Consider the following 27,724-nt stretch of genomic DNA (forward strand, 5'->3'; position numbering starts at 1 on the left):
ACAAAATAACTGTTCACATCTTCATATGCTCGAAAACGGGCCCTTTAATTTGATTTAATAAAGTATTCGTATTCTTACCAGTGGGAAATCTAGTGACAAAATATTACCTCCCCTGTAAACACTACACTGAAAACTAGATCTGCTGAATGTTTGTCCCATTTTAGCAAGGACGCTATCAATTATGGATTCACAGGAAAACGTTCTGGTAAATAGTAAAAATAGAAATAAGTTGAAATAAAAACAAATCTTCCATTCAATATTATCATTTACATCCTTTAGTAGCAAACGACGAGTACAGCAGGCTATAGAAGTTTGATGAAAAATTGGTTTAAAATGTTGCTATGCGAATAAATTCCTGGAGTACCAACTTAAATTTATTTTTCTACTGGCTGTATACCTCTCTGGAACATGCTAATTATCGAAAAATAGTAGAAAGATACCTAATTTATAAAAATAGTTATCTTTAATTTCTTAACCTGCACAGACGGACTTTTAAATTTTTATATTCACGAAAAGACAATATTTCTCTATTGAATATACATGTGACAAGAGCAGACCGGTGTGCTCGGTAACTTAGGTGTGAAAAAATAAATATACTTTGGGCAATTGTAACATGCTAAGGACTTTATGGAACACGCCGAAAATTGGTGACCCGAAAGATCTTTAGACTTTGAATGTACATGATTTTTTTCCATTTTTTTTTATCAATATGCAGCAAAGACTGGAATTTTTTAAATTTCAGTTTCACAAGCTTCTAATGCAAATATTTCGATAAATACTGAACATAAAACATCGTGTATTTGCATGTATATTTCTAATAACACAGTTAAACCAATAGTTTCTTTAAAATGTACAATTATTATTTTGAAATAATTTTTTATCAGTATCGTCACCGGCATTGTTTTATTATTGACTTTCACGACTCTTATCATAAGAAGAGTGAATTCCTTTTGTTTTCGTTCACTGGATATCCCACTCACTGTGTCTAAACTACCCCGGCAAAAAATGTTTGGACTCAATGGTATCTAATATCCGGCACGGTGACGGAACATCAATAGACAGAGAAAAGGTAGTATTTTGTTTATTTATTTGTTATTGCTATGATATCGAAGAAAATGTATACATATATAACTATTTTCTATTGTGAGATGTAATATTTTCTACAACCGTTCTAGATTAACGGAGAAATAAGTAAAAATGCACGTCAAAATGACGAATTGAGTAAACCTTGCCTCGAATTTGTTTAATTTCTCCCAAAATTGTTCACATGGTACAGAAAGAAAGGTACGGAAAGAAAGATATTGACATGGAGATTGCAAAACTAGTCACTTTGAACACCTCAATCCTTGTATTTCTGCGTATGGAACGAAAGAAATAGGTCATGTCAAAATGGAAGCACCCGGTTTTGTCAATGTTGTTTACTACATACTGACCCGGTTTTGTCTATGTATAGAACCCGGTTTTGTTTATTTTATGAAAAGCAACGTTAACACTGGTACCCTAAAAAAAACTTAATTTACAAAAGGCTGATCATGTTGGTTTTTAAACCAAATACCTCAATAAAGCGTGTGGCCAAGTTTGATTAAATTGTTAAAGAGGAGAAGATTTTTGTAAGATAATTGGCAAAAACGCAAAGAAATGGTAAAAATCGTAAATAAAGGTCAATAATTCTTACAAGGATATCGACCAAGTCGACTTATTCGTATATATTGTCTTGCTGATCATTTTTGCTATATAACTTTTATATATTTCAAGATAATAGACGGAAATGAAAAAAAGGAGAAATTTGTCATTCAAGGACATTAACTTCTATAAGAATTCGTGTGAGAGTTTTGATGTGTATGGACAAAAGGTAGAGCTCAACATTATGAACATATCTTCCCGTTAAATTTTCTCTATCTATAGCTGTTTTCAAATAATAGACAAAACTTGCATCCCCCTATGTTCTATTTTAAGCCATGTCGGCCATCTTTGTTGACAAGCGGTGTCATCTAAAAACTTTTTAAACTAGATACCCCAATGATGATGAAAAACAGTTAAACATAAGTTCGTTAGACCTTTTAAACCCGACATAAGAATTTGGATAAGGTTTATGAGGAGAAGATTATGTAAAAAATTAAAAAAAGAAAAAAGACGACGGACGATGGGGGCCAAGTGATGATATAAGCTCACTTTTCCCTTGGGGTCAGGTGAGCTAAAACCAACCAAGAATTCCAAACAAGATTGCACCGTTCTTGAATTAAAAAAAGTCTAACAATTCATAATTAAGGCTTTAGTTACACGAACGAGATAAACTAATCAGACTTGGCAAAACAACTTCAATTGCGTTTTTTTTTTAACAAAAATAAATACTACGTATTATTTATACAAGAGTGACTGTACGCACTGACATGTCGCGACTGCTGGAATGATTGTTACCGAATTTATTTTGAAGGTCTGTAAGATAAATAATTTGATAAACGTATCTCATAAAATTAACATTGTTCGTGGAACCATAAAAAAAAGTCAAGGTCTGATGAAACCTGCCAGACAGACATGAACACATTACAATCATTAAAACCAACCAAAAAAAAACTGAACATTTACTAATTAATCAAGAAAATAAGTTCAAGGTCACTTAAATAGTCATATGCGCCATAAGAGAAAATATAGTTGACCTATTACTTATGGTATTAGAGATACGGACTTAAACACGAAATGTTAACCTGGATCATATATATCAACCATTATCAGCTATTCGTTTTGTTAGGAATTCGCTGAACCATGAAAATGAGATCAAGGGCAATGGACATATGACAGATAGAAACATCGTTACATAAAAGATCTGTGTGCGAGGTATGTTGCAGTCAGGCCTTCTAACTTCTGACATATGAAGCTTCATACAAATAGTTCAAGCCGCCACGAATTTCAATCCCTTGGTCTCGCATTCCGACAATTCTAAAATATCAATGTGAATTTTTAGAATAAACATGATAATCCTACTCACATACATCTAATTTCGCGGGTGTCCCTGCTTTCTTATTTCTTATAAAATTTTAAGTTGGTATACGATTTAGTTATATAACATCAGTGGCGAATCCAGGCGGCGTATAGGTCGCACGCCCCCACCCCCACCTTTGATGGCCCAAAAAATATAAAACAAAATTTTACGATTTTTTTTAGCTTAATTCGTCCAAGACGTTGTTCACTTCGCTACGCTCTGCGGTATGTAAGCTGTTTAAATTACGCCCACTTTGAAAAAAACCTGGAGCTCTTTTCACAAAAAATCTTAAGAGTAAAAATACTCGTAAGTTATGAACATTTCAGTATAACTTACGATCAATTTTAGTCGTAAGACTTTTTGTGAAAAGAGTCGCTGAATCCGTCCCTATATATTGTCAATAATATATTGACCAACGTCAATGTACGATAATCATAACACAATGGAGAGATAACAGAAACGTTTATTTCTCTAATTTTTGTGCTATTTTCACTTTTCCTGAGCGGTGTGAGAAAAATATTTCTCCTCACTAGTGAAATATCTGTTCTCAGCAAATGATTGGTCGACATTTAATTATGACGTTAAATTTTCTTGATTTCTTCTGAAACTCCTATTGTGACGTCATCAAAAAAGGCGACCATGCCTGATGACGTCACATATAAAGAACACAACTTTCTGCAAATCTTCGTAAAGGAAGGATAAAAATCATTAGAGAAACAGATTCGACCGCTATAACTCGTGTATTACGATATTTCTCCACTCTCAACAGTTAAACTTTAATGATTTAAAAAGCTCGGCAAGCCTCGCGCTTTAAATATTAAAATTTAACTGTCTCGAGTGGAGAAAAATTGTAACACACTTGTTGTAGTGATGGAATCTATATTTATACAACTATTAATAAAATAATCATTATTGCATTTTCTCGATGGCCTGAGACTATTATACTGATTTATACTTAGTACTATAGTTACAATTAGGGATAGATGGATTTGATTTTTAATGCATGATTATTGTAATCCTTTTCTCACCATAAACATTCATTTTCTATGGCGATTCTGCAAGCATATATACATTTGTCTGATTATCATGCCATATAATGAACATTTAGTCTTAATAAGAAGATTTATTTTAAACGATCATAGGAAATTTTACACCCCTAGGTAGATTGGATTACTTATAAAGATAACCATCCTGTTGTGCAAGAAAATCACATATCAAATGTGCGTTCTTCAATTTTTAAGACCATAAACTCTAATTTTAAGTTTAAACACTAAAATTTACATAATTCATATAAAAAAAAACGTATAGAGAGCTTAAACCTCAATTTGCGGTTTAACCTTCATTTCTATCTATTTCGCAGTTAAAGTAGTTTTTTTAAATGCAAAGCAAAAGTATAATTATTTTTGTTCCAATAAAGTAGGAATTCAAGTGTTTACAGATTCAAATAAATAATAAGTTGTCCTCTGTAAGAAATCGTTTTCCAACCAGCCACCAAACTCCTTTTAATTACTGAAGTTCAATTATGTTATGCGATTATGCCTTTTTTTCTTTGACAAAACCGGGTTCTGCCTTGTGAAACCTAGGACAAAACCGGGTTGTACACATTGACAAAACCGGGTGCTTCCATTTTGACATGACCCATTTCTTTCGTTCCATACGCAGAAATACAAATATTGAGGTGCTTAAAGTGACTAGTTTTGCAATCTCCATGTCAATATCTTTCTTTCCGTACCTTTCTTTCTGTACCATGTGAACAATTTTGGGAGAAATTAAACAAATTCGAGGCAAGGTTCACTCAATTCGTCATTTTGACGTGCATTTTACTTATTTCTCCGTTAATCTAGAACGGTTGTAGAAAATATTACATCTCACAATAGAAAATAGTTATATATGTATAAATATTCTTCGATATCTTAACAATAACAAATAAATAAACAGAAAACTACCTTTTCTCTATCTATTGATGTTCCGTCACCGTGCCGGATATTAGATACCATCGAGTCCAAACATTTTTTGCCGGGGTAGTTTAGACACAGTGCCACTGCTACGACACGCTCAATTAATAATATTTACTAAGTTCGAGTGTCCGTGTGCATGTATACCAATAATTTCATTTTTCATTGTGATCATGCGACATGTTCAATCGAAAAGCTTACGTTAACTTGTGACATCCCATAACTTTTCAGTTTTTGTCTATTTTGTATGGGTCATTTTGGCTTTTATTTTCTCGAAAAAAACATGCTGAAGGTTAAGGCCTGTAGTGAGCACGGAAAAATACCATGTTTTTACTCAAGCTATTATAATATTTAGTTGTTAAGTTGGCGTAGCTTCCTAAAACGCATTAACTCGTAAAATATTAGATCTTTGTCAGAAAACCTTCTTCAGACTAGTTAAATGGTACATAGATAAACCAATATTGTATAGTCGTAATAAGGTTTGTTTCCAGTGCTTCTAGTATAAAAGGTATGTTAATTTCAAGAATTTACTTGAGTCGATAAAAAAAATCATTTTAAGAAAACGATATTGAAATCACTAACCCCCCCCCCCCCCCCCCCCAAAAAAAAAACAACAAAAAACAGTCTAGTATGACGGACAAGAAAGCAAGCTATTTATTTTTAGTTTTCTTGTGAGAAGTGTAGGTTGTTTATACCCCATAAGGCCACACCAATTTAATTTCTTGTTCTACGGATTTTTCCATTCCAGAAATTGGGGCGAGCGAGCGATTTGAAAGTTTTAATAAAAAATTTAATTTGCAAATTTTTTAGGCAAAGCTTGACAAGTTAAGGCGAGCGATTATAATTTTTTTTTTTAAACATAAAATCATAGGTTCTGACAATATTGATCAAAACAAAATGGTATGAAACTTGATTTAAAACTTGTACTTTTGACATTTCTTTTATTTATCAACTGCTGAAGTGTATTTTTTTTTCTGTTCACCAAGACATGTAATGCCCACTTTTAATTGCAGCATATTTATGACTTCTTGTATTACTGTTACTTTCTGAGGACATCGGATCTTGAATTGAATAATTGAATAATAAATTATTATTTCAACTGCCTTAAATGATCTCCATTGAATTGTCATAGATGTCTTTCCTCCTTCACCGTACATGACTTATAACTAGCAACAGCCAACACGGTGTGTGTCTTGCAAGAAGCAGGAACTGCTCATCCTTCTGGAACACCTGAGTTCACCCCCGTTTTTGGGGTTCGTGCTGTTCGTTGATGAGTGTACTTTTTAGTTTTTTGTGTTATATGTTGGTTGTATGTGTCTCCGTCGTTTTGGTATTCTCATTTTTGTTCTTTGTCTTTTTGTCACTTTGTATATAAATAAGATGTGGTATGAGTGCCAATGAGACAACTCTCCATCCAAGTCACAATGTATTTAAAGTTAACAATTATAGGTCAAAGTACGGCCTTCAACACGGGACCTTGGCTCACACCTAACAGCAAGCTACAAAGGCCCCCAAACTGACTAGTGTAAAACAGGAAAACCAACGGTCTAATCAATATACACACTGAAACGAAAAACACCTATGAACCACACCAACAAACGACAACTACTGAACAACAGGCTCCTGACTTAGACATGTGCATAAAACTTCCGCCGGCAAACGATATTGAAGTTGAAGGCACTTCTCCTTCTTCTGCGTCCTTTATTCTAACAACGAAAATCGGCATGATTTTGTGAATGATCGTCTTTGACTTTGATAAGAAATCTGTGTTAATGTTTTAAGGGTCGCGATTTGACGTTGACTAAAACGCGCTGACGATCGCTTTTTATTTTTTCAATGGTTTACAAAAAAAATTGGCGCGGGAAATGGACACGATTACTTTTCCGGATGCGGGAAGCAATATTTAAAAATATTTTTTCCGTTTAGAAAAAAATATGTGTGGGCGGGTCCATCGAACAAGGAATTAAATTGGCATGGCCTTAGCACATCATTCCATCCCCGGTAATTTCTTTGACTTAAACCCGGGAACTTTACTAGCGTAGTTACCCGAAAAAAGTCTTGTAACAAAAAGACCATGAATGCCTGAACATATGTAAATACGTGATGATTTACGTATTTGGTCTAACTATGGGTCTAATGTCTACAGTTTATAGCTGACAGGGATAACTAAATACACGTATACCCAGCCATCACGGTATAGAGATATTTACACTTGCGCATTACAAATCGGATGTTTTGAATTTTTAGGCTCTTGATATAAATTCTTATACCAATGGATCTAATGATTAACCTTACACCATAGATCGTATGATTTTTATATAAAGGTCTTGGAATGAGGGTCAGACTCTTATCCTCTCAACACCCGTTAACAATGATAATCGTGTATTTGATATAACCTATGATCCCATTCCGATCCGATTTACAATTCACATTAGACTATAGTTAATTCTACTGAGGGTCTAGAGGAGTAAAATAAAGATGGGGACAAAAAAGATTAAAGTTTAAGCTTTCTAAAAAGCTTTGGGGGTGCTTCGCTGTATCCTAATTTTAAGTAAGATGTGGTTTATGTGGTTGTTTATGTACGAGAAAGGTGATATTTATCCCATTTGTTCATATACTCATAAGCCCGTCTTAGATGGGTGTGTTGTGGTATATTGTAGTTTGTCCATGAATACTTCCTACAAAAAACTAAAACGGAACATTAGGATTGATAGACGAAACATTCCTTTTGATTTTAAAATTCTCATGTGTCGTAATTCCAGGGATATCGTTTGATTTTGAAAATTTATGATTCGTCATCCCACAGTTATGAGACTTATGGTAATATTCTACATGGCATACTCTAGATTTAGAATGTTTGGATTACTTACAAACTTTACACTGTTGTTGGTATTGGCGAATCTAGACTCGATCTGGATTTGAAAAAAAATATAGTATGCCGTTCCATAAAGTTATGGGACTTTAAACAGTCAATATTTATTTCCATATGGATATTTTCACGCATGTTTTCTTAAACAGCAATGTTACTAAGTTGGTATTTTAAAAATGCTTAAATATTTCAAATCTTCTCACAATAATTCTAATGCACAATTCGGGGGTAGTATCATGTGGTCTTGAAGCAGTTGTTTTTTTGTTAAATATAATTTTGTTTTATAACCTGGAATAGATTATACACGTATTTTGACAATTGTTTTGGAGATCACTGGCAGTTATATGTATTTTAAGTGTTGGTGTATATGCATATTATCGTCAGATAAGCATTATCGTCAGATAAGCATGCACTCAGAAACTTGTTTATCTTCGTCCCTCTTCTAATTTATCAACACGAATGTACTCGACATTATATATATATCAAAGTAAACCGGTAAAGGCAAAATTATTCATTGATCGGAGTATCAGATCGGAATTTAAATACTCATACTGTAAATATGTCCGTATTTAACATCTTCTCCTGTCCGGGACATGTTCCCAACTTTATATCTCATTCGGGCCATAAAATCTTTCCATCATCAACATGCAACCAATTAGAACCGATATTTGTTACGTAAAATTTTGAAATTCAGATGAAAAATAGATTTCCTTTGCGGAGGGTAAAATCTTGGGGAATAGTATTATGTTTTAAGACATATTTAGCAGATAAAATAACTGTAATTGATACAGATAGTTAATATAATATTTGGTTCACAATTGATAAATAAATATTTTTTAAATCCATGTAAATCAAGATGTTTTGTTTGGAATTGTGTACATTCCTCTTGAAATTAAATCCATCGTATTGTATTGGGAACCCTTATAATGAAATAGAAGATGAATTTTTGAACCTCTCCCCACATTATAATCACTAGAAGATGCCCGCGAAATCGCGATACAATTGGGCAAAAGGGGGGGGGGGTTACACATAAAAGCGGGGAGGGGTCCATACGTCGGGTGCCTGGGTTTACACATAAAAAGGGGGAGTGGTCCGGACGTCGGGTGCCTGTGTTTACACATAAAAAGGGGGGAGGATCACTTCGACACGTTCAACGCCCATTTCATTTTTGGACAGTTCTGCACCTGAGTAAAAAGGGTGGATGTCGTTTAATTTAGCAAAATGATGCACTTACAATACAATACAGGATCCTTATAGGCCTAACTAGTCTATTTTTGTTTTACATAAATGACCTAGCGAAAGACCTAAAATCAACAGTTCGTCTCTTTGCGGATGACACAGTAGTCTACCTAACCATCGCCTCAGATACTAATTGCCGGCACCTACAGTCAGACCTAGATAAACTGGCACTATGGGAGGAAAAGTGGAAGATGGAGTTTCACCCAGAAAAGTGTAGCGTGCTGACTGTCTCCAGAAAGAAAAAGCCGATCAAATGGGACTATATATTACATGACCATGTATTAAAACATGAAATGTCAATTAAGTACCTGGGCTGCACCATCACAAGCGAACTAGACTGGGGAGAACATATCAACAGCATTACCAGCAAAGCCAGCAGAAGCCTTGGCTTCCTCCACCGAAACCTACACATCGGCTCTGAATGCATCAAAGAGCAAGCATACAAAACTCTAGTAAGGCCCCAACTAGAATACGCCACAACAGTATGGGACCCCCTATCATCAAAAACATATTGATCAAATTGAAAAAGTTCAAAGGAGCGCCACAGAAACAGATCAAGTGTCACGGACATGATCAACGAAATGGGTTGGAAAAGTCTCGGAAAAGAACGGCGCAGAGAGGCCAGGCTCGCAATGATGTATTAGATCGTCAACGACAAAGTAGCCACCAACAAAGACATGTACCTCCAAAGGCCAACTAGACTATCCAGACACACACAACAGCATGGATACATGGTAAAACAGCAACCAAAGACTGCAGGAAATGGTCCTTCTTTGTGAACACCACCAAAGACTGGAACAAGCTTCCCCCGGAGATCGCCACAGCACAGTCACTTAAGACATTCAAATCTCAAGTGACCAACTTTACAAACTAAAGATGAACATTTGCTTTTATCCTGTTTTTAACCATGCAGAACCGATTTTGCCAGTATATTCAGAAAGTTGAATTTGGGCAGTATATGGAAGAAGAAGAAGAAGAAGAACTGTCCTATTTTTGGATTTCGCGGGCAGTACGTCGACTGAGCATGCGTGAAAGCGTATAAGACACGGATCGATAACGGTCTCCGAATCTGGATATTTTCTCAAAAATTGGCGTTTTCTGTGGAAAAAAGATTGTTTCAAAGACAAATTTAGAAAGTACAAAACACTGCATTTATACGTCATATCACAAATATATCCGACTTTGTATGGTTTCAGAGGAATTGCGGCTCAATGAAATCGGTCTCTTCCTTTAGTAGTATAGATATCTTTGTATGGTTTCAGAGGAATTGCGGCTCAATGAAATCGGTCTCTTCCTTTAGTAGTATAGATATTTGTCTTATGGGAGATTTCAATTCTAGACTGAACTAGCAGAGATCCAGATTTTATTGATTCAGAATACGATGAATTCTCGGAATGTAAGACATTGAAAATATGTGTATTAACGCATTAAATTTGATAACTATTTATTAACTTTTTGTAAATATAATAATATGCCGCAGTTATTGTCAATAGTAGTGGCGGGGTTAAACATATTTGCTGGCGCCCAACCCATCCCTAACCTGGGACAGTGGTGTAACAGTACATGATATAATCTCACTAAATATAAAGTTGTTTCTTGGAAGAGCAAATACTTTGCCAATCTAAAAATGTTACAAGTGTTATTGATTATAATATAACAAATCGAAAATTTCTCTGTATTAAAAACGAATACTTTATTTTCTGACATACATAATCTGTTTTCACAAAATCTTAAGGCCGAATTAAATGAAAAGGAAGTCGTTTTAGATGAACCGTCGTATGGAAAAATTTTTAAAAATGAGATAGTGATAAAACTCCAGATTTTATTTATAATACAGACGGAGAAAGAGTAAACGAAATACTGACTCAACTTGTAAATATTGTTGGCAACGCAACAATAAGTGAAACAACCACAAATACCGCAGATGAGAAATATGTATAATGATATTAAATCTAGAATTGTATATAATGGCCAATCATCGGACTATTTTCCTTGTAATTGGAGTAAGACAAGGAGAAAATCTCTCTCCTTTCTTTTTCTCCCTATATCTGCATGATTTTGAATCTATTTTACAAATGCATTATGTTATGGTACTAAGCTGTACATCTGAAGAAATTGAGAATGAGATGAATAATTATATTTTACGTTTTGCTTTATTATATGCAGGCGATATATAGTTCAGTTTACTGACTCAGTTGAAGCTCTTCAGTCCCAACTAAATACATTAAGTGAATAATGTAAACTTTGGAAACTTAGTGTGAATTCTAGTAAAACGAAAATTATGATTTTTTTCTAAAGGACGTTTGTCTCAAAATGTTCATTTCTATTTTGATAATGTTGAATTAGAAGTTGTCAAAGAAATTCCATATTTTGGATTGACTTTTTCAAGGACAGGTAGCTTTGCAAGTACCAATCAAAGTACTGAAGTACTGAACATCGGATGACCACAAGTTCTTGAGGATGGTCAAAAGCACTTGTCTCAGAAAAAAACAACATATCTCTTTACCTGAAACTGAGGTTAATGTACAGAGATATATTTTTTTCTGAGACAAGTTCGTGCGTGGATGATGAATAAATGACAGGAAATTCAACTTCACCGTAATAACTATTATATTGCAGTGATACAAATCAGTATACATGGTGGACACTTTTCTGTAAAAATTCGATTTTTCTAAGATTGGATACGAGTAGGCATTCATATTTTCCCGCAAAAACAATTACAGAGTTACCGGTCCTCGCAAAAAGTTCTCTGAGATATTCTTCCGCATGCTTTAACACAATTTTTCGGTACGTCTGCATTGATATTATCAATGATTTTTTACTTATTTATAGAATAACTAATCGAAGAATTCAAATAGAGAAAAATATTCAACGAGTGACCGAACAACACATTAATTCACGAATGCGCGTAGCGCATGAGTTAATTATCAGTGTTGTTCGGTCACGAGTTGAATATTTTTCGATATTTGAATTCTTTGATTAGTTATTCTTTTTATTACAATGGCAAATGGCTTTTTATGAAATTAAAGTAGAAACTGTAAGGAACTATATCTTTTTCTACGCATTCACAATTTGTTTTGATCCGACGTTATCGACGTCTTGACAACGCCTATTGTTGTATGACGTCAGAGGAGTGAAATAACCACGTTTATTTCACATGTGAAATTATCGGTTTTTATTTCACTGGGAAATCAATGTAATTCATTGCAACCAATGTAATAAATATATATATCTAACTACAAAACATTTTCATATTATTAATTTATGTTGTAAACAAAAATATTTTTATCAGTATTCATTGAAGAGATGTATTTATATCAAACGATAAGGAATGTTATTTTGCATTCGTTTATGTGCGCATATTTATCATGTTTATAGATCGGTTACAAACCCAAAACTAATTTACATAATGGAAATCTAGGCGATAGCAATACATCTGAATGACCCCAAGGTCATCGCGATGTAAAAAGGTATTAGTTACTGAAGAATATCGTGCTATATATGATATACTAAAAAAGGGGAGAGCATTGGCGGGTATTCCGGGGGTTGGAACCCCCTTTTTTCGATTTTATTTTTTTTTAAATTATCATCAATTCTTTTTTTAATTATGTGAACGTTTCATGGTGTTCCGTGGTTTTGACCATGTCTGGATTCGGGTCTGTGGAGTACATAACCTTTCTGTGAGATACCAATATGATTTGTTCGATAAGATAATAAAGCCTATTTTACTTTGTGGGTGTGAAATTTGGGGATTTAGTAAAACAGATATTATAGAGAGATTACACCTGAATTTTTTCAAGCTAATACTGAATATAAAGTCGACTCCAAACTTCATGGTATACGGCGAACTTGATGTGTATCCCATGGCAGTCTACATTAAACTGCGTATGGTAAATTCTTGGTCTAGAATTGTTCATGGAAAGAAAATAAATTGTCACACATTTTGATACTTTTATGTTTTTAAAATATTCACAAAATAATAATTTATTATATTTCTGAATGGATTAATTTCACCAAAATATTCTTGATACTTGCAGTTATAGTGATATCTGGTTGACAAGAACCAACTTTAGTGCAAAATGTTAGTTTAAAACAAAAGTTATTTTGACCAATTTCAACAAAACTGGTATTCAGATGTATGTAAAAGGTTTATCATACAGATTATATAAGGATAAGTTTGAGTTAGACAAATATCTATATATACTACCAGATTATGGTTATATTTTGAAGATTTGGAACTGGTAATTATAGATTACCAATTAAAACTGGTAGATAGATAGGTTTATGTAGACATAGAAGATATTGTAATTTATGTCAATGTCAAGAATAAGGTGACGAATTTAATTTTCTGTTGAATTGTAGATCTCTAGACAACTCATGAAAACAGTTTTTGGATCAATTTTACTGTAATAGAGTAAAGGTAATTAAATTTTGTAAATTGTTACTAACAACACATAGAAATAAGGTTAAAAATATATGTAAATTTATTAAGATAATGAATTTACTAGCAGGTTTTCCTGGTTAACCTTTGTATATCAGTCTTTCTATTATACTACCTAAATGATCTCGAAAATTCATTGTAACATCCTTATCTTATTTTTTTTATTGCATTCTTTGTACCAATGTGTATACAGTGGTTTTAAAGAATTAAATTGTCTTGTCTTGTCGTTATGACAAATTCATAAATCAATTATTAGAATATATACAATGTAAATAAAATTTTTAAAATATTTTTCTTTCAGTTAAACATTGCTTCCATAAATTGTAATCAAAACCATGAACCAACACCAACAAACCCAGACAACAGCTTGGTCAAAAAGCAAAACATAGACTATGAGTTTGTATAACTGTATAGCAATGCATAACTGTATGTTTTAATTTATCATAAACAAAATCCATAATAGTACCAATAAAAACAACATTCAGAGATCTTACTATTATGGTTAATATGGATAACATATAAGCATAAGTTTATTCGAAGGATCAATGAGTTTACAAGGATCGTATTTTAATTTACGGGCTCTTATAAGAAACATTACCGAAAAAATAGGATGTAGTAACCCGGTTTTAATAAAAAATTGTACATGTACAGACAAATTTCCAAACAAATCTTTATATTTACGAAAACAAAAAAAAATGGTTTTAAGTAATTTCTTGTTACGAAATCTCTGACTAACGAAATTAACAAATAGTTTAATATAAACATAAGGGAATGTGGTTTGTTGCCAATGAGACAACTATCCACCAAAGTGCAAAGAAGTGGATGTAAGCAAATATAGGCAACCCTACTACCTTATATTTTTTATTTCCTAAATCTAAGCAAAATGGATGAGACACAAAGTAATCATACTTGCAGTATTCCTCATGATAAGTAAATATCAAAAATATTATACCGGATACAAAAATGCTAGGATTTACATAAATTTACCAGCTATACATATACTGCGTTCATTGAAATCAAGAACCTGTCTGGATTATTTTAATATCGTTTGCTTTTTAAATATAATTGCAACGCATTTATGGTATACCAACATTTACAGATACGCAAATATCCAAGTTCACAAAAGTGTGCAAATCACTGAAAGCGGTTGATTTCTATTTTGAAAAGTAAGAAGATTCGATGGAATGAGAAAAAAAACACCCAAAACTACTATATTACCTTGAAAATATATTCCATTGCTCTAAAAGATCCCTAAGATTAGTTCCAGCATCTACGTCGTTTTTTAACTCAAACAACATTTTGTGAATATCCTAACAGGTGATATAATGTAGGCAGACTAAACTATTCATTTGAACTAAGTAAACGTTGTGTTTTTGCTATTCATTTTGCAATAAATTGTCACTTTATTGAGAGATATAATCAGCATAAGGTTATAGTGATCAACCGTATGTACATATGTATACCTTAGGCAGAAACTAATTTTAAATTTAATGTTCCTTGTTTTGCTCTGTTTATTTACTGTTTTGATATAAATCAAATCCGTACCCCGACATCTCCTTATGTTTATATTAAACTATTTGTTAATTTCGTTAGTCAGAGATTTCATAACAAGAAACTACTTTAACCTTTACTATTTTTTACGATCTATACTGTATAATGTTTAACTGTGAACTTTTCTATAACGGTCGATTCCAAAACATAAAACGCATAAAGGGAGAAAAAGAACAACCAAGAGAGAACTCATTAAACGGATTTCTTGTGTAACATGCATTTGTATATCAACCGATATTAGACTGTTGGACGGATCAACATGACAAGTACTTTGTGCTTGCTCTCATTAAATCCGAGCATTTTTTATAATGTATAAATTTTTACTTGTATATATATAAAAATAAGGAGATGTGGTATGATTGCCAATGAGACAACTATCCACCAAAGTTCAAATGGAGTGGATGTAAGCAATTATAGGCAACCGTACGGCCTTCAACAATGAGAAGAACCCATACCGTATAGTCGGTTGTATATTTGTTATCTATATTATAGCGTTATGTTAGAGTGAAGTCCTTATCCGTTATTGGTTTTCATTGTATGTAACTTCATGTACCTTTTGTAAGTCAACTGATCGAGAATTATTAGGGAGTGTTGAGATTTGGAAGAAAAAAAACCTCCCGCATATGCATGTGCCTGTCCTATGTAAAGAAACTTTGCAGTGTTTGAAGTATCCTCCATGTCTTCACTTTTTAATATTTTGAAAATGTGTTGTCAAAAGCAGACAACTGTTAGACATGAGACGATTTAGAGCTCGACATATTACAGTAAGAGACAATTGAAGACTGTATGTTGCCCTCTCGACGACTTATAATATTTTGTCTCGCTAGGTTACTGTCTCATTGACGCTTATGACCTGAACCTCTTTCACTGGATATTATTTCGTTCAGAGCCATGCAACTATATTTTTCGCCTCTAAAACTTTGGATCTTTAAAAAAGTATGTCAAATGAAAAACAAAATCAATTGATGGTTATTAATTTTTCCTTTTACGCATTAATTTCACCTAGCACGCATCGTACTGCTTAACGATTAATAATTTGATCAAACAATTATTCTAGTTTTTAATTGTTATAAATGAACCATAAAAAATGCATGTTGAAATTAATTATCTAACACATTCTACTTATAATATTTTCTAGGTCTCAGTGTCCTTGTGCATTTGTTTACTTTAATGTATAATTTCATTTTGAAAATTCAACACTTTCTAAAAACCTAAAGTTGTTTTTCACTTGTCGCAGCTCCGTATACTATATTTTTACTTAGACGGATTTGGCTATTCTGTATAGGTCACGTTTGGTCTTTATGTTCTGAAATATTTCATATTTTTGCTTTTCTAAGCGTTTGGACTCGAACGGTCTATAGTGAAGGTTGTTTCCGAAACAATATGATGCCTTTTAATAATGCTCCCATATTTGGTTTTTTAAGTTGTTGAGTTGCTCATAAACATTTTAAACAACAGTATACAAAACACAACATTGAAAACAAAAGACTCGTGATCTCAGGTGCACCTGAAGGGTAAGCAAATACTGCTCCACATGCGACTCCGTCGTGTTGTTTGTTTATATCCCACTATAATGGAATTATCTTGGCACGGCATCCCCGTTTTTTTTTGTGGTTTTCGTGTTGCTCAAAATTAGTTTTGTGTAATGTTTTGTGGATTTTTGTTTTGGTTTTGGTCATGGTGTTGTCCGTCTTCAGTCTTCGACTGATGGTTTTTGGTTGCGTCACTTGGTATCTTTCCCTTTTCTTAAATGTACACATGTATTATCCGTCGAGGGACTGATTGTGTCTCTGAACTGTAAAACAACAATAGAATCTATAAAACTAGCAAAAAAGTGAGAAAGTATATTACATGATTAGATGTGGGTATCTAATCTATTAAACTCTGAGACTAGCTGAATACAAAAATTATCATTCAAATATATCGGCAAATTTTGTTTAAAAAATCAGTGGATCTGATGCTGATATGAAAGCTATAACGCATGGACAAGACTCAAACTACAATGCGATGATAATTTTGCAATCCGTTAGCTTATAAATACATCAACACTAGACAAACCTATATAGTATAAATTTATCAATGTCATTTTGAAAAATAAGAATATATAATATTAAAAGTTTAGAAAAAATTATCAACATTAAAAAAGACCTTCCCGGTTGTATCGTGGTAGTGCGCTTGCCTATAGTGCGGGAGGATGTGGGTTCGATCCCCGGCATGGGATATTTGTTCGTCTCCGCAACGCACGCGTTATTTAGGAGTTATGTGTTCCTGTGGCCTGTTAGCTATAAATTATACGTCAAAAATCCAGGTCAGCGGGTCGGTCTAGTACAAAGAAGGATTTATATTAACATCACATTACCATGTAAATGATGTCATGTCTCTTGACATCTTGACAGATAATCTATACATCTACAAAATAAAACAATATTCTAGTTTCTTAAAACTCCACGTTTAAGTTGCGCTTCGATCATTGATAAAATATTGGGACTTTGAATATTTAGACGAATATAATATTTTATCTTTAATCTGTATTCGTTTTGCCCAAATCATAAAAAGTACTTTTTTATAGTTTCGCACAAAATATTAACACAATTTAATATCTGCAATAGGTTTGCGCGAAACGGTAGACTGAAAAGGATGTTTCAATTCTAAGTCTGACAATATCCTATTATCTATGATACCAGAAACCACCAGCAGTGTAATTCATCAGAGAAAATTAAGTTTGCGGTAAGTTTGATGCACGTTTCCGTATTAAAACGACAAGAATGAATTGTCGTAGTTACAACCCCGTCCTTAATTCCTCGTTTATTACTTATCACCGTAAGCGACTTGTCAACAGATTTTGACTTGTTTTTTTATAAGCAAAGGGACGATTGAAGCTATATGAACAGAAAATGCTAGCCTTGAGAGCATCTGAGTACATCCTCGGTTTTGTAGCCCAATCTTTAGTTTAGGGGGCTACCATTTGATTTTTATGGGGGGCTAGGATGAAAAATTTTGTCCTGCATTTTTCTTTAGTTGTAATCTCTGTCCTGCCTTTTTATTTTTCACTCTATTCGGCCTGCCTTTTTTTTTATTAGTTTATCCTGACTTTTTTTTACATAAATTGTCATCCTGCCTTTTTTTTTTGCCAAGTTGCTCATCCTGCATTTTTTTTTACTCCTGTCCTGCCTTTTTTAAATTTCATCCTAGCCCCGGCCCTATAAAATCAAATGGTAGCTCCCTTACAGTATAGTGTCGTTTTTCTTGTCGTTCATATTTTTGGCAATTGCTGTCATCCTTCGAATTGAGATTACTCCCCTATTTTTTAGTATATTCTTACATCTAAAAAGATGGTTATAGCCATACAGATAATTTAAAGCAACTATAATAAGGAATTGGTTTTGATAATTGCCTATACCGAATAATGAGTTTTTTTTAAATATGGTTATTTAAAAATTCAAATTTTAATCGAGCATGAATTTTTGTTGATTGTTTGGCATTTGTTAGATTTAAAAGTGTAATGCTTTTTTCAAGATTAAGGCCAAATTAGCTAATGCAGTGCATTTTAAAATATTTAATTCATTTTACAAAGCACCCTACACTAAAATACATTTGCTATTCAGAAAGGATCATAAGGCTGAATTGTCATGAATGTTTATAAAGGTTCCTATGACTGAATTGTTATGGATGTTTATGCAAGTTCATGTGGCTGAATTGTCATAGATGTTTATGCAGGTTCGTGTGGCTGAATTGTCATGGATGTTTATGCAGGTTCGTTTTGGCTGAATTGTCATGGATGTTTATGCAGGTTCGTGTGGCTGAATTGTCATGGATGTTTATACAGGTTCGTGTGGCTGAATTGTCATGGATGTTTATGCAGGTTCGTGTGGCTGAATTGTCATAGATGTTTATACAGGTTCGTGTGGCTGAATTGTCATAGATGTTTATACAGGTTCGTGTGGCTGAATTGTCATGGATGTTTATACAGGTTCGTGTGGCTGAATTGTCATGGATGTTTATTCAGGTTCGTGTGGCTGAATTGTCATGGATGTTTATGCAGGTTCGTGTGGCTGAATTGTCATAGATGTTTATACAGGTTCGTGTGGCTGAATTGTCATGGATGTTTATGCAGGTTCGTATGACTGAATTGTCATGGATGTTTATGCAGGTTCGTATGACAGAATTGTCATAGATGTTTATGCAGGTTCGTATGACTGAAGTGTTTTGGGTGTTTATGTAAAACATTTTTTGTGAACTTACTCAATGAAACTGATCAAACGAGTAGAATTGACATTAAGATTACTTGAAAATATATTCCATTGCTGCACAAATTCCTCAAACTTTGTTTGAACACCAATAACATTTCTCGAAATTGATAAAACACTTTTTATATTTTTTTTTTCAATTTCATATGCCCTATATATTTCCCAATACATGAATAAATTACAATATGTTATAAGCCAATGGTTTATGTAACTGATAAATCAACAATCACGGTACAAAAAGGTCAATTCTAGTCCGATCATTGCATCTATATACAACGGGTTCATTTCGTTCATATGTTTTATTCTTCTCATATTTTATGATGGTATGATACTAAACCCCTAACGAGAGGGATTGTACTTGATTTTCATATGATGAAGACATAATCTTTAAATCAGTGACATATATGTGTATAAGATAAGATAAGATAAGATAAGAATTTTATTAATCTAATCAAGAACCCATAAAGGGCATCATTTACAACAATATTAAGCACAATATGATTGGAAAAAAGAAAAACTATATCCTAATATAATACTATCATATATTGGACAGGATCAGAGCCTAACACATCATGTGTCTTACATAACATTAACAATAATTGCATAATAATTTTATATATTTTGTATCCACCTGGATCTTATTTCTAAACACTTAATTATATAATTGCCTAGGCACATAAGAGTTGGTAAATGCTCATTTGTGAACAGCCAGAAATATTTTTTATCCTTGGGTAATTCTTTAAAATTATTACAAAAACTGTTTACTTTATCCCATAATAATTTTCTCTGTTCGTTATATAAAGGACAACTTACTGTGAAATGGGTCTCATCTTCAATAGAATTTGATCCATGTGATAGGCAGTGATGACATAGACGCTGACTTCTCTATATAGATATATATATGTATATATGTCTCTGGTTTAATTGAGGTCTGGAGCTGGGATGTCAGTAACTGCTAGTAGTCCTTTGTTAATTTATGTATCATTGTCTTTTTGCTTAGTTTCTTCTGTTCATATTCTGACACCGGTCTCGGACTTCTTTTTAACTGAGTTTTACAGTGCGTATTGCTGTGTTGTGGTTTATTCAACATTGGCTATAGGTATAGGAGGAGGGTTGAGATCTCACAAAACATGTTTAACCCCGCCGCATTTTTGCGCCTGTCCCAAGTCAGGAGCCTCTGGCCTTTGTTAGTCTTGTATGTTTTTTTTTTTATTTTTAGTTTAGTTCATTTATATGTTTCGGAGTTTAGTGTGACGTCCATTTTCACTGAACTAGTACACATTTTTGTTTAAAGGGCCAGCTGAAGTCCGCCTCCGGGTGCGAGATTTTCTCGCTGTGTTAAAGACCCATTGGTGGCCTTGGGCTGTTTTCTGCTTTTTGGTCAGATTGTTGTCTCTTTGACACATTCCCCATTTCCATTCTCAATTTTTTTACCTATTTAATCCACCGATCGAGTTAAACTGGGGATGATTCAGATTTTACAAAACTTTTTCAATGTGTCTGTCCCAAGTAGGGAACCTCGCCAGTGCTAATCTTTCGCTATATACCAACGGTTTTATCATTTAGGCAATTAGGTGTTGCTGGCAGATCTTCGATAGTTCCGGTTTTTATGTACAACTTGTTTACACTCTGGTCAATTTAGAACTTGAAACATTGTATAGACATTTATATATTGTTAAAGACCGTAAAAACTATGCTGACCTGAAGATGTCTTTTTGTTTTGTTTCCATTTATTCTATCATTGACACTTACGTTTAGAGAACAAGGGACAAGCAGAAATAACAATTAGAAGAAAAACAGACAATACCATGACCTAAAAGAAAAACGACGAAAAATCAAACAACCGTATACAAAATACTACACAGAAAACTAGACTGCTCAAGCTAGCAGCCACTCGCTAGCAGTTACTCCGCTAGCAGCCAGTTCTGCTAGCTAGTGGCTGCTAGCTTGAGTCTAGCGCATGCATCATGAACCAGCAAAATATTGGTGATCTCACGTGCTCCTGTGGGGTAAGCTGGTCCTTTTTTCTTAAAGGGGAATACAATTTCGAAATCCAGATAAATAAACAGGAACGAGACAAATAAAAATCAAAGTGCTGGATAGCTCCTGTGGAAAGTTTGCAACGGTAGATGTGTTATATTTCAAATAGGTTGTAAATGTGTAGATTGGGTGCTTAACTTTTTTTCCGACTTTAAAAAAAAACTTAATACAAGAAATAATTGTAACATGATGCTGTCACGAAGTCTCCCAAACAAAGCTCCCATAATTAGTCATTCCCAGGAAGGGGGTGGTAGTGACCCCAGGGGACTCGCCTTTTATTTCATTTGATTTGTTTTATTGTCCCATACAAGAATATATATGGTTTCGGGGTGGGGATCTTGACCGTTTACAAGTTCACAAAACAGGATGGGGTGGGGGTGACACCCAGGGACTCCCCTATATTTCTTTTGATTTGTTTTATTGTCCCATACAAGAATATATATGGTTTAGGGGTGGGGATCTCGACTGCTTACAAGTTTTCAAAAAGAAGGGGGTGGGGTGACCCATGTGGACTTCCTCTATATTTCATTTGATTTGTTTTATTGTCCCATACAAGAATATATATGGGTCATGGGTGGTGATCTCGACCCTTTACAAGTTCTTAAACAGGAAGGGGGTGGTAGTGACCCCAGGGGACTCGCCTTTTATTTCATTTAATTTGTTTTATTGTCCCATACAAGAACATATATGGTTTCGGGGTGGGGAACTTGACCGTTTACAAGTTCACAAAACAGGATGGGGTGGGGGTGACGCCAAGGGACTCCACCTATATTTCATTTGACTTGTTTTATTGTTCCATACAAGAATATATATGGTTTAGGGGTGGGGATCTCGACAGTTTACAAGTTTTCAAAAAGAAGGGGGTGTGGTGACCCCTGTGGACTTCCTCTATATTTCATTTGATTTGTTTTATTGTCCCATACAAGAATATATATGGTTTATAGGTGGGGATCTCGACCGTTTACAAGTTTTCAAAAAGAAGGGGGTGGGAGAGATGACCCCTGTGGACTTCCTCTATATTTCTTTTGATTTGTTTTATTGTCCCATACAAGAATATATATGGTTTATGGGTGGTGATCTCGACCGTTTACAAGTTCTTAAACAGGAAGGGGTGGGAGTGACCCAAAGGGACTAGCCTTTTATTTCATTTGACTTGTTTTATTGTTCCATACAAGAATATATATGGTTTAGGGGTGGGAATCTCGACCGTTTACTTGTTTTCAAAAAGAAGGGGGGTGGTGTTACCCCTGTGGACTTCCTCTGTATTTCATTTGATTTGTTTTATTGTCCCATACGAGAATATATATGGTTTATGGGTGGGGATCTCGACCGTTTACGAGTTTTTAAACAGAAAGGGGGTGGGAGTGACCCCAGGGGACTCGCCTTTTATTTCATTTGATTTGTTTTATTGTCCCGTACAAGAATATATATGGTTTCGGGGTGGGGATCTTGACCGTTTACAAGTTCTCAAAACAGGATGGGGTGGGGGAGGGGGGTGACACCCAGGGACTCCCCCTATATTTCATTTGATTTGTTTTATTGTTCCATACAAGAATATATATGGTTTAGGGGTGGTGATCTCAACCGTTTACAAGTTCTCAAAAAGGAGGGGGTGGGGCTGATCCAGAGGGACTCCCGCTATATTTCATTTGATTTGTTTTATGATCCTGTGATCATTACTGAAAACCGCGTGTGTCTATCACTTACTGTTTTCAAATTATAGTCATTTGAAAATTAAAAAAAAATAAATCCCATAGGGTTCTATAGTAAATCCCTCCCTTATGTTGGCTACTCAAAATACCCCTAAATTGACCTCAAGAAGAAAAATAATAAGAACTGAGCAAAACAATAAGTCTCCAAACTTTGTTTGGGAGACTTAATAGCAAGTAGTTTAATTACGAATTTTGTTATAGTCCGATTTTCTGATGCCGATTATGTAATAGGCCGAGTTTATTATAGTCCGAGTTTGTTGTGGGCCCACATGAGATACCTAGCCTGGCATCCTGACCCAATCTAATACTTCGTCGATAGTCTACTGTCGTGCAGTGAGCCAGGACCCCAGGCTACCGGGATACTTTCGATACACTCGGGCTTTTACGTCTTTAATAAACATTGCAAAAATCGTAGTAAGCGTCGAAAAATGTTCATTCATAAAATATTTTAAACACAGTATTTATTTTCTCTTCAATCGGAGGACGGGAGGAAACCCCTAAAACCAGGATTATAGTATTCCCGTTGATATGGATCTCACGCATGTCTGGGGAATACCGCTAAAAGCATAACGTAGAAACTGCTGTCTCGTGTAGATGTGTATTGATTCAATTACTTTCCGCGCAGCGCAGATCCGCGAAGTAGTGTTTGTGATAGCCATTTTCTAAATGAAGTTGAATTATTTGAATCATCGATGAACATTCAGTACATTTTAATTCAAACTGTAAGCTAATCAAAATAGAAGTAACTCAAAATTTCAAAAGCATCTTCCTAGAAATAAGTTGTCAAACACCAGTACTACCTTATCTAGGAGTAGAACACACATCCTAAAGTAAGATAGTCTGTCACTTCCGGTTTGAGGCCGATGCCTTAGGAAAGTTTTTGCTATAGCAAGCTATAGCAATCTTTCCAACAAGGACTCATACGGACAGCAAACATAAAAATATAAATGTAGACAAAACTGACAACAATCAAAACCAGTATTGGTGTCGGTTGGCTCGGAAAGGCAATTTCTTAACCTCATGCAACGTCCTTCATGTTGACGAGTGGCCAAAGACGGCAATTTGTAAAAATGTTTGTTGAAAAAAAAAAACAAGGAAAAAAATTTCGGCGATTAACTTTGACAACCCAACCTCTGAATAATCGACCGAATGAAAGCGAATGATAGTGATGATATTAGTTTATTCGGAAATACACATAAATAAACCCATCACAGATACCAGGCTTAACATTTTGTACGCTGAAATAAACAAAGACCAAATAAAGTACGAAGTTGAAGAATATCGAGGACCCAAATTCCCGAGAGGTTTTTTACAGCTAAAGTAATCTATTCCTGGAAAGAAAATCCTTGGTATTTCGAAAGATTCAAAGTTTTGAAAACAGATAATTTATAATAACTGAGGAAGACATGATATTTGACGAAAGACTAAAAGTTGTTTAATAAGTGTCCAGTGGCAAATATTTTAAGCATATTCAGAAATATGCAATATGTACATAGTTGCAACCTTCCTACACGAGCCATCGGAATGAACAGCTCTATTCTGATCCGACTTGGCTGCGTATTTATACAAAAAAACACCCTCGTCAGAATTGGTTAATTGGCGGATGGAAGAAGTCCAGGTGATCATTCTTCTATGATCTTTTAATCCCTTGAGGTTTATCTGCGGACTGTTACTTTATAAACTATAGCACGTTAACAATGCAGATCAGCGTGTCGGTCTAGTACAAAACTGTGTTCATATTCACATCACATTAACATAGTTTGTTCTGAATATGCATGCCTCTGGACGTTAAACAGCCATTCATCATCAATATAAAAACACAATTTATAACATATTGTATTTGACCTTCAAAAGTTCAACAAATATGAACATGTAGCAGTTTTCGGTAAATATTGTCATGACTCTTAAATTTACTATAAAAATTATATTTCAAATCGAATTTGATGTTCCTCATGGAACTAGAAAAACAGGCTTCAAAGTGGCACCAATGTGAAAAAAGAACTATATTTGATATAATTTTTTATTCTTTGTTAGAATTAAACTGATCATATTTAAAATACCAATTATTTCGTACACATCAAAAGGGGGAATTGACAAGGCAGATCATGTAAGTAAGTCGATTCAGAATACTTCTAAAAAATGTCGTATTCTGTACGAAAACTTATCTGTTAGGGTACTAAATACTAGCAAACGCTCTATATGTATCATTGTCGCAAAATCAAACGATATTCACAAATTTACGAACAGTTAACCTTTTTTTCGAATAATGAAATCAGACATGAATTTCAACCCCTTGTGGTACCCCTGCAACATTTTAAACTAGTATTTCAATGCAAATATACATAAACCGAAGAATATAATTTACGTATTATAGCATATTCAATAGGAAAGCATCGACAGCTAAGCAAATTTAATCCTCGGATACTAGAAACCCTCATTTCCAGCAGTGGAATGAATCAGAAAACGATAAGAATCAAAAGTATAACAGTCAAGGGGTGACAACTTTTATAAAAAAGCTTGCTCTTCAGTATAATTGATTTTTTTTTTTAAATATTTAACAACGGATTTGTTTCATTTGTTGCAGTCAAAATACAGTTCTTCTTTCCACGTTTCTTACTTGTTATCGAATGTTGACTTGTTTTAAGAAAAATAACGGGTGACGATATAGGAGCAGAAACTGTTTAAGCCTTAGAGAGCATTTGAGTACCATGATCCTCTGTTATGTAGATTTTCAGTTTTCGATTTAATGTCCTTTCTTTTTGCCATCGTACGTTGTCATTCTTCAAATATGCAGATGATTATTATGGCCGTCAAGAACACTTCTAAGTAAAAATAAGAATTGGTTCTAGCAACTGCTTATCCCGACTCGTACGTTTTAATATAAATATAGAAAAATGCATCTTTAACCTTGCAAAACTCGGCTGTGTAGATTGGTTTAAGAGAGAGAGGGGATATACCAAGGGGCCAATCGAAAATCATGTCTTATAAAAACAGACAGACCCATGACCAAAAGTTAAAAAGTTATGCTTTTCATTATAAAGGCCAACTTAGCTATTGCATATCAATACGATTACTTTATTCACAAATCTCCGTACACCAAAATCCATATTGCTGAAGTGTCATATGCGCCCATGACAAAGTTTTCATTTGAACTTTCTCTTGAAAGTAAACGACAAAACGGAAATAATTGAAATTAATATTACCTTGAAAATATATTCCATTGCTGCAAAAATTCCTCAAACTCTGTTTCAATTACATTTCCCGAAATCGCCATTTTCACAATTTATTTAGTTTCATATGCACTACTAGTGATACATTATAATATGTAATAAGGCAATGATTGATATAACCCACCATTTCATCAACATAGCGTGTATATAACCGTGCATACATGGTTACCTTTTTAGACCACTGATCGAGTTAATAAATAACTGCACCAAGAGCGCAAGATACGCCCTTATTGTGCATATTGAAATCGTGCAAGAATAAAATTGGATATTTTAAAGGCATTTAATCATGACAAAACAAAATAGCTCTGTAGAAAAGCATGCCTGAGGATACTGTTTTTTTTTTAAATCAAACAGTTTGTTCTAAATAACTTGCCGTCAGAAACCTAATCATTTCATTAAAAATTGCGATCTACTAAAAATAGTTCTATCAACAATAATATTTGAATGTCTATTTACACGACACTGCAATAAGATGTCAGTATACGAATCCGTCTATACATTACGGAAAAAATGAACGTCCTTTCGGAAAGAAAAGGTAATCAAGAAAGCAATTAAAAGGAAAGGTTCATTATATCAAATTCCGTTTATATTCAGACAGAACAAAATGCTTCGACTTTACCGTACCAATGTCACTCCATTTCCGTCGGAAACAATCCTAGGCAGTACACTTCCTACGACAACCTTATAGAGATGAAAATAATTTTATATCTCCTTGAATCCTTATTTTCTGATTAAATCTGACAAATACCGGTATGTCATATTTTTGAATTAACATGGAGTATTTATAAGCGGCTGGTTTCTTATTCGATACTTAATATAATGATGACCGAATTCTAGCAGCCTATATGACCGATTAAACCTTTTCATACGAAATAGTTTTTTTCTTAAGGAATCTATGGAAGTCTATTTCTGCCATCGAGATAAAATTGAGTTGACATAATTTATCTCGATAAGTCAACATAGGTATTTTGACGACTTCTACGGATTTTATCTCGACAAATCATGAAATCTTTTCACAATTTATCTAGATAATTTTTTTTAACTGGTCAAGATAATTATCCGGTTATCGTGTTTTTTCTTGTACCTTTGTTTTTAACTGTTTGTTGATGATAATCTTAATTGTATTGTATCAGTTCAATTACTTTACAACAATACCAACTGACAGGCACATTTGACAAACAAATGACACACTCAACAGCTTTGAAGATAATATGAACATGTAGTAGTTTTCGGTAAATATTGTCATGACTCCTGAACTATAAAATTATATTTCAAATCGAATGTGATGTTCCTCATGGAACTAGAAAAACAGGCTTCAAAGTGGCACCAATGTGAAAAAAGAACTATACTTGATATAATTTTTGATTCTTTATTAGAATTAAACTGATCATATTTAAAATAACAATTATTTCGTACATATCAAAGGGGGGAATTGACAAGGCAGATCATGTAAGTCAGTT

This window comes from Mytilus californianus, unplaced genomic scaffold, assembly GCF_021869535.1.
Source record: "Mytilus californianus isolate M0D057914Y unplaced genomic scaffold, xbMytCali1.0.p SCAF_3, whole genome shotgun sequence".
NCBI lineage: Eukaryota > Metazoa > Mollusca > Bivalvia > Mytilida > Mytilidae > Mytilus > Mytilus californianus.